The sequence below is a fragment of the Phyllobates terribilis genome, unplaced genomic scaffold (genome assembly GCF_046119375.1).
Source record: "Phyllobates terribilis strain yellow unplaced genomic scaffold, ASM4611937v1 Scaffold_4__5_contigs__length_816908805, whole genome shotgun sequence".
In the NCBI taxonomy this organism is placed as follows: Eukaryota; Metazoa; Chordata; class Amphibia; order Anura; family Dendrobatidae; genus Phyllobates; species Phyllobates terribilis.
Genome location: NW_027362764.1, coordinates 419,146,906 through 419,166,668, shown reverse-complemented (window position 1 = coordinate 419,166,668; position 19,763 = coordinate 419,146,906).

Sequence of the window (19,763 nt, the reverse complement as noted above, 5' to 3'; positions counted from 1 at the left end):
GGACCACAAAATTTGTTGTGCAGTTTCTTCTGAGTTAGCAGATACCCCATATGTTGGGGAAAACCACTGTTTGGGCGCACGACAGGGTTCGGAAGGGAAGGAGCGCCATTTGACTTTTTGAATGTAAAATTTGCTTGAATAATTAGCGGACGCCATGTTGCATTTGGGGAGCCCCTGATGTGTCTAAACAGTGGAAACCCCCCACAAGTGACACCATTTTGGAAACTAGACCCCTCAGGGAACTTATCTAGATGTGTGGTGAGCACTTTGAACCCCCAGGTGCTTCACAGAAGTTTATAACATTGAGCCGTAAAAATAACATTTTCACATTTTTCCCACAAAAATATTTTCAGCCCCCACTTTTGCATTTTCATAAGGGTAACAGGAGAAATTGCACCATGCAGTTTGTTGTGCAATTTCTCTTGAGTTAGCAGATACCCCATATGTGGGGGAAAACCACTGTTTGGGCGCACGGCAGGGTTTGGAAGGGAAGGAGCGCCTTTTGACTTTTTGATTGTAAAATTTGCTTGAATAATTAGCGGATGTGCCCCTGATGTGCCTAAACAGTGGAAACCCCCCACAAGTGACACCATTTTGGAAACTAGACCCCCTCAGGGAACGTATCTAGATGTGTGGTGTGCACCTTGAACCCCCAAGTCCCTTACAGAAGTTTATAACATGGAGCCGTGAAAATAAAAAAATCAAACTTTTTCCACAAAAAAGAAAAATGGACCCCAAAAACTTTTGTGAAATTTCTCCTGAGTACGCCAATACCCCATATGTGGGGAGAATATAGTGTTTGGGCGCACGGTAGAGTTCAGAAGGGAAGGAGCACTGTGTGACTTTTTGAACGCAAAATCGGCTGGAATCGAGAGCGGACGCCATGTCGCGTTTAGAGAGCCCCTGATGTGCCTAAATAGTTGAAACCGCCCACAAGTGACCCCATTTTGAAAACGACACCCGTCAAGGATTTTATCAAGGGGTGTAGTGAACCCTTTGAACCCAGAAGTACGACACAGAATTTGATGACATTAGGTCATCATATTAAATAAGTTGTCATTAGTCTTGAGCGCAAGTGCTCGCTACTTCAGTTTGCATCGGGTACTCAGGTATGCACCATGTATCACAGGTGCTCAAGTGAAATGCTCGAGTCCCCACCCACATGTTTCACGGTTATTAGACATCCCCAAAAAAACATGTGGGGTTCGCTCGTGCATGGCAGGCAATCCCCGTGAGGTTTTTTGGCCGTGAAGCATATGGGTCGGAGACTCGAGCACCCGCGATACTCAATGCAAACCCGAGCACCCGATGCAAACTCAAGTAACGAGCACTTGCGTTCCACACTAGTTGCCATATCGTCATCTTTTTTTTTTTTACTTTTGAAAAAAAACAGCAACCCTAACACCAACCCTAACATTAGCACAACCCTAACCCCAACCCCAGCCCTAACGTTTACTTTTTCCGCCGTTCCTAGTGCGGTATAAGTGATTAGACGACCTTATTCTTCGGGTCGGTGCGACTACAGAGATACCAGAATGATATCGGGTTTTTATGATTGACAGCTGTCACACACTAAAAGACACATATTTTGTAAAATCTAGTTTTTTCATCGCCATATTTTGAGAGCTATAATTTTTCCATATTTTGGCCGACAGTGTCAGGTGACGGCTTGTTTTTTGCGGGATGAGTTGGCGTTTTTATTGATGCCATTTTCAGGCACGTGACATCTTTTGATCGCTTTCTATTCCAGCATTTGGGAGGCAGAATAAACAAAAACCAACAATTCAGGAATTGTTTTTTTTTTTTTTTATTCTACTCCGCGTGTGGTAAAATTGATAAGGCAGCTTTATTCTTCGGGTCAGTATGTTTACAGCGGTGCCACATTTATATCGTTTTTCTATGTTTTGGCGCTTTTACACAATAAAAGCTATTTTATATAAAAAATTATTTTTTTGCATCGCTTTATTTTGAGAGCTATAACTTTTAGAATTTTTGGACGATGGAGCTGTATGGTGGCTTGTTTTTTGCGGGACAAGATGACGATTTCAGCTGTACCATTTTTATTTATATTTATCTTTTTGATCGCGTGTTATTCCATTTTTTGTTTGGCAGCATGATGATAAAGCATTGTTTTTTGCTTGCTTTTTTTTTTTTTTTTTTTTTTACCGTGTTCACTGAAGGGGTTAACTAGTGGAACAGTTTTATAGGTCAGGTCATTACGGATGCGGCGATACCAAATATGTGTACCTTTATTTTTATTTTATTTTTTTTCATAATAACATTTATTGATGGGTACATTATATTTTTATTTTTGGTGGATTATTTTTGTTATTTTTTTTTTATATTTTTACATTTTTTTTTTTTTTTTTCACTTTATGAAATTTTTTTTAGTTTTTTACTTTGTCCCACTCTGGGACTTTCACTTTTTTTATTCTGATAACCTGCATAGCATATGGATGGAGCACCATTCCTGTGCCATGCAGGCAGTCAGCGCTGCACAGTGAGAAGATTGTTTGGTCATGCACTGCGCATGACCAAACAATCTTTCTGCTGTCTGGTGACCCGGATGTTGTCATGACGACATTGGGTTGTCATGGCAACACCCGGGAAGCCGCAGCAGACAGCACTGGAGGCCGGAAGAGGAGGTGAGTATTGCGATCACCTCCCCTTAGCCACCGCAATGCTGCGATCGTCTTCAATCGCAGCATTGCGGGGGTTAATGTGCCGGGAGAGGTGCGGGACCGCTCCCTGCACATAGTACCGGGTGTCAGCTGTGACAATCAGCTGAGACCCGGCGGCGATTGTGCCCGCACATCCTGTGTGCACGCGCGATCGCGATGACGTACTAATACGGGTCAGGCTCTTAAGTCCCAGGGCACAGACGCGTATTAGTTCGTCATGGGCTTTAAAGGGGTTAAACACTGTACTGCTTGTTTATAGGAAAAAAGTATGCATGAGAAACCCTATTTCACAGAGATTTTACACAATGCCGTCAAAATTGCAAGCTTAAGGCTGGGTGCCCACGTAGCGTTTTTCAAGCGTTTATGATGCGGAATTTCCGCAGCGTAAACGCTTGTTAAACGCTAGGTAATCCGCACCCCATGGTCCCCAAGGGGATTCCGCATGTTCTATGCACATGCTGCGGATTTTTCCGCAGCGTTTATGCTGCGTACAAAAATCCGCAGCATGTCATTTAATTTTGCGGTAGCGCAGCGGAACTCCCGCCATTGACTTGCATTGAAATGCATAGAAACCGCGACTATACATTTCTACAAGCGGCTTCTATGCGTTTCTATGTGCGGATGGTACCCAGTTCTGGAGGAGAGGAGACTCTCCTCCAGACCTGGGTACCATTGTACCTGTAAAAAAAGAATAAAATAACAAATAAAGTTATATTCACCTGTCCGGCGGCTTCTCTCTGAATGCCGGCATCGCTTGAGGACCTGCGGTGACGTCACAGTCATGTGACCGCAGGCCCTTCACCGCTCTGTCTCGCGATATGCCGGCAGCCGGGAACCAGACGGGAACGAGCGCTGCTGCACACGCCGGGGCCTCGGGGGTGAGTATAGCTTTATTTGTTTTAATTTTTACGGTCATGCTGTATAAATCCATGCCGTTTGCATGGATTTGTACAGTGTGACCTAGTTGTCAAGCACTTTCCAAGTGATGCTATCGCCTGGAAAGCGCTTGTCAATCTGCATGCGGAAACGCATGTGAATCCGCATTTGGATCCGCATGTATTCTGCAGGAAAAATGCATGCACAATCTGCATGCGTTTTTTCTGCCAGGGAGATGCAGAAATGCTGCAGAAATGTTCTGCTTCATTTCTGCATCGTGGGCACATAGCCTCAAAGTGCAGTTTAATAAGCAGAATGATTAACACAATGTAAATGAAAAAGCAATTTAAATACACAAATATTCTACGTTATTTATTTAAAATCCAGTATAGCATTAAAATGTGTTGAAGCAATAAGAAGTAATTTTAATATATATTAAACAAAGTAGTGTGAAATAATGGGTAAAAACTTGCAATTCAATGTAACAAATTTCTTTCTGTTTCACAATTTCATGTGATTTTGCTTGATTATGTTTGTCACAAAGTTATAACAATGCTGAGTTCCACAAATGTAAAAATATTGTTAAAAAGAAAAATACATTTAACTTTTTGGTCCTTTGCGCTCCTGACTACCAAATGTAAACATTTTCACAAACAACAAACTCTTCTGGTAACATGTTATAGTGTAGCTGTCAAGATACAGTCCTGCTGATCGTCATTAGCATCCATGAAGTTTAAATACATAATGTGGAATATCTCCTGAAAAAAAATGAATCAAGTGAAACAGTTTTTTTTGTATAGAGCACTCATGTTAAATACAAAAGAGTAAATGATAAACAATAATTTAAAACAAAAAACAATTAGAGGGAAAAATAGAAAAACATAAAGCTTGTTGTGTCACCAGTATTGGCACCCTTTACATTAATTTAGTATGGAAACATAAATGAGCTGTCTGAGGACATCAGAACTGCTATTATTAGCAAACACAAGACTTCCAAAGGATAAAAGGCCATCTCAAAAGACCTTGGTATCCCAGTTGCAACAGTGCGAAATGTTACTAAGAAGTAGGCTAAGCATGGAAATGTCAAGAACCTACCTGGAGGTTGGGGAAAAAGAAATACTGGCAAATACTGGCGGGTGCTCCAAGTAGGTAGGCAGGCGTGCACGGCAGGTAACTGGCGGCTGCTCCAGGTAGGCAGACAGGCGGGCACGGCAGGTAACTGGCAGGTGCTCCAGGCAGGCAGACTAGCGGGCACGGCAGGTAGATGGCAGGTGCTCCAGGTAGGCAGACTGGCAGGCACGACTGTTAGACAGACTGGCGGGCAGGACTGTTAGACAGACTGGCGGGCAAGGCTGACAGGCAGCGGGACCTGAGGGCTGTAGAAAGTGTTAGCACACAAAACAACAACCTTGCACAGGCACCTCCATTTTGGAGGATGTGCCTTATAAAGGGGAAGTCCTCTGGCCATTGGCCAGGGACTCTTTAGGATGGCGCGCGGCCCCATTAAGAGGAAGGGAGGGAGCACGCGCCCTAAGCACAGTGCCGGGAAGCTGCGCGCCACAGCAGCAGCAGGAGGGGGCAGGAAGATGCCGGACCGGGACCGCGGCTACACTTTTCATACCCTCATGCCGGCGGCGGCCAGGTGTCCATACTCAGGCCCCAGCCGCCACTATTTCTCCCGGTATCGTCTCCGTCTTCCACAAGCACGGGTCCCACAACATTACCCGTGCCCTCCCCAGTGCACTTACTTGGAAGGACCGCCTAACCACAAACACGTAGACAGGTTAACGTGGTGAGGGATGGTACGGAACCAGTCCACAGCTTTTTTTGCTGAGAGTTGTATTTAGCTCGATGAAAGGACTATTATAGAGGGAAACCATATCTACTCTGGGTGTCATTTCTCCCAGGAAGTCCTCTAATGCAGCTTGTTGCAGAAGCAATGGCAGCCGGTCCAACATCAACTCGCACTTATCGGTGGTGCTTTGACACACAAACATCTTTCATTTAATTTCATGACTACAGAGTTGGGCAATGGCCTGATCTGCAATGCGGTTTGAGAAATAACATGTATAAGCACGTCCGATCCACATTAAAAAAGCAGCTATAGAATGTCCGGGAACCTTCCCTTACACTTTTCTTAGCCAGGGCTGCTTCTCGGCAGGGATGGACAGACCCACCTGAAAACCGGAGACTCCTCCGGTGGGCCCTGACTTCTCCTTCAGGAGAGTTCATAGTGCCGAGGTAAGGCCATGTGGATGATAGAGACCACCATCTGCTTAGTTTTCTGTTACTTGGAATGCAAGCGCAAGTATTCAGCCAGCCACCCACAGACCGCACTACTAAACTGCCAGATTTCTGGGCAGCTTTTTGCACTTGAAATCTGGCCTTTTAGTCTAGTGGAGGTGGAAGCTTTTCACAACCTCATGCCTCATGCCTCGTGTCCATACTCGTTCCCCAGCTGTTACTATTTCTCCCGGTGTTGTCTCCGCCTTCTGCAAGCTAGAGTCCCTGAACATTACTGGTGGTACTTTTCTTTGGGAATTTACTTTCCTCCTACCAGCCTGGAATATTTCCAGTAAATTATGGTATGACTCCATGGTATTAGCACTGCCCCCAGTACAAGTAGCGAAGCCATCCCCAATTTCCTTCTCAGGAATTTTATTTGGTAGACTGAGTGACTGCCCAAATACATTAGTTTCTCATAAAGGAGCTGAAGATAGAGCGGCAGTAGGTGCAAGTTTCTCCAGCCTGTTAGATATTAGAGGCTGAACGGAAGCACATTGGATCAGTGGTTAGCACTGAAGCCTTGCAGCACTGGGATCCTGGGTTCAAATCCCAGCAAGGACAACATCTGCAAGGACTTTGTATGTTCTCCCGGTGTTTGCATGTGTTTCCTCCTCAGTAAAAAAGCAGACCTTCCCACACACTTTTCTTAGCCAGGACTGCTTCTCGACAGGTTTGGACGGGCCCCTCAGGAGAGTTCATGATAGCGCTAACTTTGCTATGGGGCTCTTGAGCGGGGGAGAGAGGTGATCCCGCAGAATGAAATCCTCTGGTGGGCACAATGTTTTTCAGTCTGAAACAGCTTCTCAGTGGGAGTTGTATTTCATCACAGCCATATTCTTTAGCTCGGTGAAAGGACTGGCATAGAGGGAAAACCTATCTACTCCGGCTTTCATTTCTCCGTCACCAGGTACCGCCCATTGTCACACACGACCATGCCTGGCTGTATGTTCAGCGGTGAGAGCCACAGATCAGGCTGCTGTGTTACAGCTTTCAACAACTCTGCAGCACTGGGCGGTTTGTCACCTAAGCATTAGGCATGTTATCTTCAGCACAGCCTGTTGCTGCTTGGCCAAGGCAGTCCTGCAGTGCTGTTAGCTTGTGATTGATGTGGTCATTTCGGAGATGGAGGAGGAGGTGCAGGAGCTGAACAATGTGATTACATTAAGGTTAAATTAGCGACGCTGTTTTTTATACTGAAGAAAGATCCTATTGTTTTGGGTTTTTTTACGTTATTTTTTAAGACAAATGCATTCACCGGGAAATGTCATTTTAATATTTTACAACCTTATCTGGCAATGTGGTATGTGACACATCATCAGACACATCCTGTTTCATTTATGATGGAGGGACTCTGAAAGTCATAAAGCCTATTTTTATAGGGCCATCAGACGGCCCTTACTATTCTTAAAAGGCCAGCAGACGGCCCTTACCATTGTTAGAGGGCCATCACCGGCTATGCTTTGTTGTTCCCATTATTAAAGAGTGGGCCTCCTATACTGTTATTGCATATCCAGTGATTGCAAGGGCTGCCAAAAATTTGGACGCAACCCAATGTTATGATCTGCAACATAAACTAGGGAAAGATGGGGAGAGCTATCCCTACAGTAAGACTAAGCTGAGTCCCTACGTTGTAGCAGGCAACCTGTTCCTTGTGAACAGACGCTCCTTCGTCCTCGGCTAGTCTGAACGGAGACCTATAGAGAAAGGGAGCGGTCCCTAAAAGAAATAAGGACGGGGACAAAAATGGGACACCTCCTAACAGAAGTTGTTGCAGAGCAAAAGATAAACTGACAAAAGTACTAGAGGTCCCAGAGGACCAAGAAAACTAGAGATAGATAGTCACAAAAGCACCTGGCTAGAGAGACAGTCAAAACAACACTGAAGTCCAGCAAAGCCAGAAGGGCGGAGCTGGAATATATATAGGAAGATGGTCATGTGACCGCAAAACACAAGATAGAAACAAAAACAAACAGGAGGGTTCTAACAGTACCCCCTCTTTTATGAGGATCCTCCGGATCCTCCAGGCCCAGGCCTATCCGGAATTCTCCTGTGGAAAGCTCTGACAAGTCTAGGGGCAGAGACATCATCCGCCTTTACCCAGGAGTTATCCTCGGGACCGAAACCATTCCAAGCGACGAGATACTGCAATCTCCCTCTATGCCCTCTGGAATTCAGGATACGAGAAATTTCATATTCGCCGTCTTCCACCACCGGAGGAACTGTGACAGTGGCCTCCCTATCCGATACATCAGCCATTTTCAACAAAGAAACATGAAACACAGGATGGGAACCTCCAACCTAACAGCAGACTGGTTAACCACCTGAAGCACCTTAAATGGCCCCAAAACTTCGGACCCAATATTTTAGAGGGAATCCTCAACCACAGATTCTTTGAGGACAACCAAACCATGTCACCAACAGCAAACAAAACCTCTTGACGTTTCCTGTTAAAATACTTCTTGGACTTTTTGTTAGCCTCTTGAAGGTTACAACGTACATTAGTCCAAACTCTCTCCAAATCACCTGAAAAATTCTCCTCCTCCGGTTCCGCCGACCCCAATTTGGAGAACGAACCAAAAGACGGATGTTTCCCAGTACAACAAAAAAAAGGAGAACACCCAGCAGAGGAGGATGTATGGTTGTTAAGAGCAAATTCTGCGAGTGGCAGAAACTCAGACCACCCCTCTTCATTGTCTGCCACAAAACAATGCAAAAACTGTTCAACATCCTTGTTCTTTCTTTCAGTCTGTCTGTTAGACTCAGGATGATAACCAGACAAAAATGACAAATGGACTCCCAACCTGTCACAAAAAGCACGCCAAAAGCGAGCCACAAACTGAGGTCCCCTATCAGAAACAATGTGAGTGGGAATGCCATGGAGCCTGACAATTTCCTTAACAAACGACTTAGCGAGTGTCTTAGCGCAGGGTAGCTTAATGAATGGAACTAAATGACACATCTTGCTAAAACGGTCCACGACCACCCAAATGACAGTGAAACCCTCAGACACAGGAAGGTCAGTAATAAAATCCATTGCCAGATGCGTCCAAGGCGCACTAGGAACCTCCTGAGGGCAAAGCAACCCCGCAGCAAGGGTATGTGTAGCCTTTGACCTAGCACACACCGTACATTGACGCACCCACTTGATGACTTCCTTCTGCCACAGAGGCCACCAAAAACTGCGACTGATAAGTCTCTTAGTCTCAGAAATTCCTGGATGACCTGCCAACCGAGACTCATGACACTCCACAAACAAATCTCTCCTAAAGGTTCTAGGCACAAACAACCTCCCATGAGGAGTGTTAGATGGGGCATCCTCTTGGGCTTTCAGAATCCCATCTTCCAAAACGGAGTCCAATGCTGCTACCACAACTCCTTCCTGTAAAATGCTCTCCTCCTCCTCGGTACCAACTATGGGAGAAAAGCTGCAATAAAGCATCGGCTTTAACATTCTTAGTACCAGGGATATAGGTAACAGAAAAATTAAACTGAGAAAAAAAAGTGCCCACCTAGCTTGACGGGCATTCAAGCGTTTGGCAGCATCCAGATAGATCAAATTCTTATGATCTGTGAAAACCTGAATAGGAAATTTAGCACCTTCCAGGAAATGACGCCAATGTTCAAACGCAAGTTTAGTAGCCAGCAATTCCCGATTACCAACATGGTAATTAAGTTCGGTTTCTGAATTTTTTTTAAAAAAAAAGCACAGGGATGTACTCCATCCTTGTTCTCCTGAGACTAAACTGCACCGACCCCCACCGAAGAAGCATCAACCTCGACCAAAAAAGGCTTGGTCTCATCAGGCTGCATAAGGATAGGGGCAGAACTGAACCTCTCCTTGAGATACACAAAAGCTTCAATGGCCTCAGTAGTCAACTGGACCGTATTCGCACCTTTCCTGATGAGATCGGTCAGCGGCTTAACAATTATAGAAAAATTCTTAATGAATTTCCTGTAATAATTGGCGAAACCCAAAAATCTCTGTATCGATTTCAAACCAATAGGCCTAGGCCATTCCTGCACAGCCTGAACCTTCACCGGGTCCATCTCAAAGCCCTCGCTGGAGATAATGTAGCCCAAAAAACTAATTCTCTGCACAGCGAACTCACATTTCTCCAGCTTAGCAAAAAGTGAATTATCACTCAATAACTGCAACACCTCACGTACGCTCTACCAATGGGACTCCAGATCTGGTGAATAAATCAGAATGTCATCCAAATACACAACCACATTCTTACCAATCAAAGGTCTCAGGATGTCATTAATAAGGTTCTGAAAAAACGCGGGTGCATTGGTAAGACCAAAAGGCATCACCAGATTCTCAAAATGACCTACCGGAGTGTTAAAAGCAGTTTTCCATTCATCACCCTCCTTCATTCGTAACAAATTGTATGCCCCCCGGAGATCAATTTTAGAGAACCACTTGGCCCCCACTAACTGGTTAAACAAGTCAGGAATTAACGGCAATGGGTAGGAATTGTGTACGGTAATCTTATTAATTTAACGAAAGTCCAGACATGGATGAAAACCGCCGGCCTTTTTTTTAACAAAGAAAAATCCAACGTCCACAGGCGACTTAGAAGGTCTAATGTGACCAGCAGCCAAGCTCATCTGTACGTATTCCTCCAAGGCCTTTCTTTCAGGGATAGTCAGATTAAATAAGCGACTCTTGGGAAGAGTAGCTCCAGGAACAAACTCAATGGTGCAATCATAGTCCCTATGAGGAGGTAAAACTTGCGACTCCTCCTCTGAAAAAACCTTCCAAAAATCCTGAAAAGGTACAGGTAATTCTCCTTTTTCCACAGCCGCAATGCGACCATTACAACATTTATCATAGCACTTAGGACTCCAAGACTTAATCTCATTAGTAGACCAGTCCAGTAATGGATTGTGCAGTTTTAACCAAGGCAAAACTAAAACGACTGGAGAGGGTAAATTATTTAATACCACCAAATCCAAATTTTCTTGGTGAATGCCATTGATAGTGAGGGGAAATGCAGCAACCTTGTGAGTAATACATTTCAAAGGAGTGTTATCAATAGCAATCACAGAAATAGGTGATGACAAAGGTTTGGATTCCAATTTAAGTTTTTCCAAAAACCCCTTATCGATCACATTAAGTGTTGAACCACAATCCACAAATACCCGAAATTCAATCAAATCTTACTGCAATGAGGTACTCCCTGAAAGAAATACTCCCTTAGAGCTCAAACAAGCAATACGGGTGTAACTGAACTTTTTTTTTTCTTTACTTAAACGAAGCTCACAGTTCTTAATCAAATGGTCAGTATTACCACAATAAAAACACAATCCCTTGGAAAACCTGCGGTCTCTTTCCTGAGAGCGGAGTGACTTCACCCCAACCTCCATCGGTTCTCCGCCGTCCGAGCAGATCCTCTGAGGACTAGGAGCTGCCATTGCTGGAATTTTTTCATCATTAACCCTGGCGCACAGTCTCCTGTCCACACGTATAGCTAATTGCATGGCTTCCTGCAAGGTCTCAGGTGCAGGAAATGCAATCAGCAGATCCTTAACCCTTTCACTTAGACCAGCAAGAAAAAAACATTTTAACACCGAATCATTCCATTTCACTTCTGAGGACCACCATCTGAAGTGTGTACAATAATTTTCAACATCACCTGACCCCTGATTCAAACGCCTCAGTTCTGTCTCAGCAGATGAGACTCGATCAGGATCGTCATACAATAGCCCCACAGCAGAAAAAAAATCCTCCACTGACCTAAAACACGGATCATTAGGTTGGAGAGAAAAGGCCCACCCCTGTGGTTCCTTGCGCAAAAGTGACATGATAAACCCAATGCGCTGTGATTCATTCCCAGAGGACCTTGGTCTCAAACGAAAATATAATAAACAAGCATTTTTAAAGGAAAAAAAATCTTGTTGTTTACCATAAAAATATCAGGGAGTCCTAACTTGGGTTTGACAAAATGTGCTCCAGAACAGCTACTCACGTGTTGCCGGAGCTCGGACACCTCCAGATTAGAGATGAGCGTTGTTCTACTCGAACTGTTCGCCAATCTCAAATTCGAGCTGTTTTGGGCGGTGTTCGAGCCGGTCGGCGAACACGAACAATTTGAGAAAAATTCGGCTGTTCGAGGTTATGTTCGATAACTGTTCGTGCACCAAAATCATAACTGGATTTTTTTCTCAGTAATGATGAAAATTAATGTTAATACGCAGTTTGAGTGTACAGCGGGGTGGGGGGAGGGGCAGGGGATGGATCTCTGCAGGAACAATGAAGATCTCCATTTTTTTTTCTCTTTCCCGCATTTGCAGTGGGGAGGTGCAATCTGTCAGCCTATCAGCAGCGCACACACGGAGCGAAGTGCTTTTTTTCACACAAGCAAGGGCATGTGTCATTGGCAGTGTATGTCACATGTCCTTGCCCTATAAGACCAAGCCATTTTCCCCGTCGCCACCATTTTCTCACTGCTGCAGCTGCGTGTTAGACGGCACCGCTGTTGCTGTGTGCGCTATACCTTGTTAATTTCAAGCCAATTTTCGCACAAATATACAGATAGCTTGGGAGTAGGGAATAGTTGTGATTGCAGTCCTTTTAAGGACTAGGTTACAGCATTTCCTACGACTTTTATCAGGGAGGTCTGTGCTCTTAAATAGATAGGTTGTGGGAGTAAAGACTAATTGTAATTGGAGTCCTTTTCAGGACTAGGTTACATGAGTTCCTATCAGTTTTTGCCAGGCAGGTCTGTGCCAGTGCTGTGCAAGTTTTTTTCACAGCATTTGGCTGAATCTAGCAAAGCTAATCCTTTTTGGCCTATTGCAGAGTGTGTTAGTCAGTGGAGTAGCCTATCTGTGTTGCAAGATATAACACCTGTGTATAGAATACCAATTTTTTTACTGCACCTAGTGAAGTAAAATCTTTTGGGCATAGCATCATTCTATTAGTCCATCTATACTGACCTCCATCAGGTTGCAAACTGAATATAATTTTTTTCTGCATCTACCTCTGAAAAAATATTTGGGCTTCTAGCAGTGTGTGGGACTTGGTCTATTAGTCCATCTATACTGACCTCCATCAGGTTGCAAATTAAAAATAATTTTTTTCTTCATTTAGCTCTGAAAAAATATTTGGGCTTCTAGCAGTGTGTGGGACTTGTTCTATTAGTCCTTCTATACTGACCTCCAGCAGGTTGCAAATTGAATATAATTTTTTTCTGCATCTAGCTCTGAAAAAATAGTTGGGCTTCTAGCGGTGTGTGGGACTTGGTCTATTAGTCCATCTATACTGACCTCCATCAGGTTGCAAATTAAAAATAATTTTTTTCTGCATCTAGCTCTGAAAAAATATTTGGGCTTCTAGCAGTGTGTGGGACTTGGTCTATTAGTCCATCTATACTGACCTCCATCAGGTTGCAAATTAAAAATAATTTTTTTCTGCATCTAGCTCTGAAAAAATATTTGGGCTTCTAGCAGTGTGTGGGACTTGGTCTATTAGTCCATCTATACTGACCTCCATCAGGTTGCAAATTAAAAATAATTTTTTTCTGCATCTAGCTCTGAAAAAATATTTGGGCTTCTAGCAGTGTGTGGGACTTGGTCTATTAGTCCATCTATACTGACCTCCATCAGGTTGCAAATTAAAAATAATTTTTTTCTGCATCTAGCTCTGAAAAAATATTTGGGCTTCTAGCAGTGTGTGGGACTTGGTCTATTAGTCCATCTATACTGACCTCCATCAGGTTGCAAATTAAAAATAATTTTTATCTGCATCTACAGTACCTCTGAAAAAATATTTGGGCTTCTAGCAGTGTGTGGGACTATTTGTATTAGTCCATCTATACTGACCTCCATCAGGTTGCAAATTCAAAATAATTTTTTTCTGCATCTAACCCAGCCAATAGTTTTGGCCTAATACCACAGTTTGGCCACTCAGCTCTGCTCGGTTACCATCCATTGTTTTTTTGTGCAAACAACTCCAGAGTTGTGAATTAGTTAACCACCAAAATGAGTGGAAAAAGGCCTGCTGCTGGTGGAAAGGGGAATAGGCGTGTTGGGAAGGGGAAAAAAGGTTGTGTCCGTGGGGTAGGTGTTAAAGCAACAGTAACATCTGCAGAAGAAAGACCATCTTCCAGCCAAACTAAAATGTCTACTTCTTTTAGCGGACAATGTGATAAGATCCCTTTCTTACGGCCACGCCAATCGCTACAAATTCCAGATGAGGCACAAAAACAGCAGGTGCTTCAACGGATATCAAGTGCTCCTTTAAGTGGGCTCTCCTCCACATCAACTTCAACATCACAAATACTCCAGTCCTCAAAGGTGTCACCCAAATCGCACTTGCTTCCTCACAGCTCCCAAATCTCCAGCTGCCCGTCTGAGTATGAGGTAGAACAGATGGTTGAGTCTGCAGAGCTGTTTACTCATACTATAGCCTGGGAATCAGAGGTCGACTCCAGCGCTTCTGTGAATCCAGACGAGGAAATGATCTGCACTGATGCCCAGAATCTTTATGAGTCGGATCCAGGACCAGACGCAGAAGGTTCTGACCATAATGTAGACCCTCATTCCCAAACTGTAACTCCTGTTGGTGGAGACAATGAGGAAGACAATGATAAGACTCAAATACCTGATTGGAGCGACAACTTTAGTTTTTTGTCAGGGCAGGAACAGGTTGGCTCTGAGGACGACGGGTGTGATAACGCACAGGGTGATGATGATGAGGTCGGAGATCCCACTTACTGTCAACCCACAGTCAGCCAAGAGATGAGGTCAGCAGAGGAGGTGGAGGAAGATGCTAGTGACGACGAGGTCAGGTTGCGCCTTCCTGGACAGAGACGTAGTACTGGAAGCCCGTCAACAACTGCATCCTCAAACACAACTCTGCCTCTCACCACAAGTCGTGGTGGCTCTTCAGGTCGCATGGGTGCTAAGCCTTGCATAGCCTGGGCATTTTTTCAGATCGATAAAGATGACCCAACTCGTGTTATCTGTAACATTTGTCAGCAAAAGCTAAGTAGAGGCCAAAAAATACATAGTTTGAGTACTTCATGCATGAACCGGCACATGGACATGAAGCATAAGTTGCAGTGGGAAGCTCAGTGTGCTACAATGCGGCCTAGCCGGCCGGGCCAATCACCGTCTGCCATATCTTGTGCATCCGCGGCCTCTTCATCCTCTGTGACTGGGGGGACAGCAGTCACACCTGTTTTGGGGCGCAGACCTGCCACCTCTTTACCCGCAACAGCCAGCGTGATTGGCAGGTCATCATTTTCTTTGGAGGTGGTAACACCAGCTGGTGTTGAGCGCTGTCCGACATCGATAGCACCACCTTTGGATCAAGGCAACCTAACATGTCCGCCTGCATCTTCCTCACAGACCGGCAGTTTGCCTGGGACACCCTTATCAACCCCGTCTAAGCACAATAGCCAGCCCTCGGTCCCTCAGATGTGGTCAAGTAAAGACCATTTCCTCCTAGCCATGAGAAAGCTAAGAGGTTGAATTTCACCATCTGCAAGCTCTTGGCTACAGAAATGCTGCCTTTCCGCCTGGTGGACACAGAGGATTTTCGAGACCTTATGTCCGTCGCAGTGCCCCAGTACCAGATGCCCAGTCGGCACTACTTCTCAAAGAAAGGTGTGCCTGCGCTCCACCAGCATGTCGCACACAACATCACCGCTTCTTTGAGAAACTCTGTGTGTGACAGGGTGCATTTCACCACAGACACTTGGACGAGTAGGCATGGACAGGGGCGTTACATGTCGCTGACTGGGCACTGGGTAACTATGATGACAGCAGGACAAGGGGCTGCTGTCCAAGTCTTGCCGTCCCCACGAGTTGTGCGTCAATCCTCTTTATGTCAAAGTTCCTCCACTGCTTCTGCCTCCTCAACCTCCTCTCGGTCTTCCACCTGCACCCAAAGCCTGTCTGGTCATGCCACAAGCTTTCTAACTGCGCAGAAGGAATCCTGCACACCTCCTTACTATGCTGGCAGTAGGGCTCAACGTCATCAGGCGGTTTTTACATTGAAATGTCTGGGAAATGTGAGTCACACAGCTGAGGAGTTGTGGTCAGCTCTGGAGAACCAATTTCATGAATGGTTGTCTCCACTGGACCTGAAACCAGGGAAGGCCGTGTGCGACAATGCTGCAAACCTGGGTGCGGCCCTTCGCCGGGGCAATGTCACACACGTGCCTTGTATGGCTCACGTGTTGAACCTGGTTGTCCAGCAATTTTTAGCCCACTATCCCAGACTAGATGGCCTTCTGCAGAGGGCACGGTCGCTGTGTGCTCACTTCCGCCGTTCGCATCCCGCAGCTCAGCGACTTACATCTCTACAGAAGTCGTTGGGCCTGCCACTTCACCGGCTAAAATGCGATGTGCCTACCCGGTGGAATTCAACTCTGCACATGTTGCAGCGACTGTGGCAGCACCGACAAGCCCTGGTGCAATACGTTCTGACGTATAGCCTGGGCCAACGAGATTCAGAGGTGGGGCAAATCACGCTGGAGGAGTGGTCTCAGATCAGGGACCTATGCACCCTTCTGCACAGTTTTGAAATGGCGACGAAGATGTTTAGTGCTGACGATGCCATTATCAGCATGACTATTCCGGTGATTTACATGCTGGAGCACATGTTAAACAGAATTCGGAGTCAGGTGGTGGCACAAGAGGAGGTGGAGGAAGTAGAGGAGGAGGAGTTGTATGCGGAAGGGCTAACATCTGCAAGGTCCAGACGGTCGGCAGCACCAAGGCGGCAGGCATGTGAGGGTGGGGGAGATGGTTTTACCAGGGCGCATGGTAGCAGCCAAACTAGTGAGGAAGGTGCAGGAGCCCAGGAAGAAGTGGAGGACGAACTGATGGAAGACTCATCAGATGAGGGAGACCTTGATCACATTTCTGTTGTGCGAGGTTGGGGGGAGAGAACAGAGGAAGGAAGCATGATTGTTACCTCGCCACCAACACAACAGGGACTTGGTGCTCCTGGATGCGCAACACACATGAGTGCCTTCTTGCTGCACTACCTGCAACATGACCCTCGAATTGTGAGAATTAGAAATAATCCTGACTACTGGGTTGCCACACTGTTAGATCCCCGGTACAAAAGTAAATTTGCAGAAATTATTCCTGCCATAGAAAGGGATGCACGCATGCAGGAGTATCAGCAGAGACTGTTGCAGAATCTTACATGTGCTTTTCCACAAAATACCAGTGGTGCACGTAGTGAATCTCACAGTTCCAACTTGCCAACCGTGGGACCGTCAAGTGTTCAGCACTCAAACCGTAACAGAACCACAGTATCTGCTGGTAACATCAATTTTGCGGAATCATTTCACCACTTTTTTAGCCCATCCTTTGCAAGGCCACAGGAGACAAGAAGTCTGACACATAGTCAACGCCTAGAGACGATGGTACAGGAGTATCTCCAAGTAAACATTGAAGCCACGACTGTGTCACTGGACCCTTGCTCTTTTTGGGCTTCCAATCTGGATAAATGGCCGGAGCTAGCCACTTACGCCTTGGAGATCTTGTCATGCCCCGCAGCCAGCGTTCTGTCTGAACGTGTGTTCAGCGCTGCTGGTGGTGTGCTGACAGATAAGCGCACGCGGCTCTCCACTGATAATGTAGACAGACTCACGTTCATAAAGATGAACAAATCATGGATCCGAAACGACTTTTCTACCCCTGTGTCATCCTGGGGAGAGTAAAAGCTTGATGATTGGTTAAAATCACCCTACCAACCGTTTTAAGCTTTCAAATTACTAATCATGTTTATCTGTATCTTGACTGGAAAATAATTTGGGCTTTGTAGCAGTGTGCAGCACTGATCCTATTAGGCCATCTATACTAAAGCTTCACCAGATTTAAAATTAAAAATAATTTTTAGCTGCATCTAGCCCGGAAAATAATTTTGGGGCTCCGAGATGCGCAAGGCACATAAGTGCCTTCTTGCTGCACTACCTGCAGCATGACCCTCATATTGTCAGAATTCGAAGTAATCATGACTACTGGGTTGCCACACTCTTAGATCCCCCAAACTTTTCGATCAACCTTTTCATTTTAATAAAGACCAAAAAAATGGTCATTTTTGAAATTATAAGCATTAGCAGGTTGTTAGAAACTGAAATCAAACAGTTTTCAACTCAAAACTTTATTCTAGGTGATGTTACATTTTCACATAGGACCCCTTGTTCGAAAGGAGCTTCTGAACTCTCTCGTCCATTGAATTTGTCAGGTTTTGGATGGTTTCTGCTTCAATTGTTTTGCATGAGGACAGAATACCCTCCCAGAGCTGTTGCTTAGATGTGAACTGCCTCCCGCCATCATAGACACTCCTTTTAATGATGCTCCAAAGGTTCTGAATGGGGTAGAGGTCAGGGGAGCATGGGGGTAACACCATAAGTTTGTCCCCTTTTATGCCCATATCAGCCAGAGATGCAGATGTTTTATGTGCAGCATGAGATGGTGCATTATCATGCAGAAAAATGATCTTGCTGTGAAATACACGGTTCTTCTTCTTGAACCATGGCAGGAAGTGCTGTTTGAGAAAATCCACATACATTATGGAGTTCATCTTTAGCGCCTTCAGGGATCCTAAAGGGGCCGACAATCTCTCTCCCCATGATTCCAGCCCAAAACATTACTCCACCTCCTCCTTGTTGGCGCTGTAGCCGTGTTTGCGTGGGGTGTCCATCAACCAGCCATCCTCCACTCCATCCATCTGGACCATCGAGCGCTGCACGGCACTCATCCGTGAACAAAACAGTTTTGAAATCAGTCTTCATGTAATGTTTGGCCCACTGGAGCCGTTTCTGCTTGTGTGAAGTGGATAGAGGAGGTCGACAGGATGGCGCATGCACAGCTGCAAACCTCTGAAGGACCCTGCATCTTGTTGTTCGGGGGACGTTGGAGGCACAAGCAGCTTCAAAAACTTGTCTGCTGCTATGACAAGGCTTTTTTGCCGTTGCTCTTTCAACCTGACGTAATTGCCTGTAGGAAAGAGTCCTCAATTTGCCCTTATCAGCACGCACACATGTGTACTGTGAATCAGCTACATACTTCTTGATTGCCAAGACACTTCATCCTGATCATCGCACAATGTTGATTGTAGTCATGCCTTGACCTAAACACTCCACAATTTGTTGCTTCTCAGCAGCCGACACATCCTTTTTCTATCCCATTTTGGCAGAAAATGTAGGCTGCTTAATAATGTGAGAGAGCCTTCTTAAGTAGTCTTGCCTTTCATTGGACACACCTGCCAAACTAATTAGCACAGGTGTCTGCAATTGCTTACAGTGATATAAAGAGCCCTGACACACATCACCATCAATGAGTTTAACTGACAAACAAACAAATTCTTCCCTTATCACTCCTAAACACTTTTTGTATAATAATTTGGTACATGTGCTTTTCCACAAAACACCAGTGGTTCACGTAGTGAATCTTACAGTTCTAACTTGCCAACCGTGGTCTGTATGGAGTTGTTCAATAAAGGGCCCAAAATTAAGATAACATAGATGGGAGAGGTCTCTATGAATAGGAATTCCTAAGTATTTGATACCCTGTGAGGGCCAGGCAAAGGGAAAGTTGGACTGGATGGAATCCTATATGGATTTGGGGAGGGAGACATCGAGGGCCTCAGACTTCGCTGCATTGATTTTAAAATTTGACCATGTAACAAAGTGATCTATTTCAGCCATAACAGCATGGATGGATATATGTGATTGAGTGATATATACTAGGACATCATCAGCAAATAGAGAACACTTGTACTTGGTGCCTCCCACCTCAATCCACCTAATATTGGGGTTATGGCGAATTGATGAGAGCAGGTGCTCCGTCACTAGGATGTATAAGAGAGGGGACAGAGGACATCACTGCCTTGTCCCATTGGTGATTGTGAAAGGTGATGAAAATGTTCTGACGCACCCCCTGGGCCTT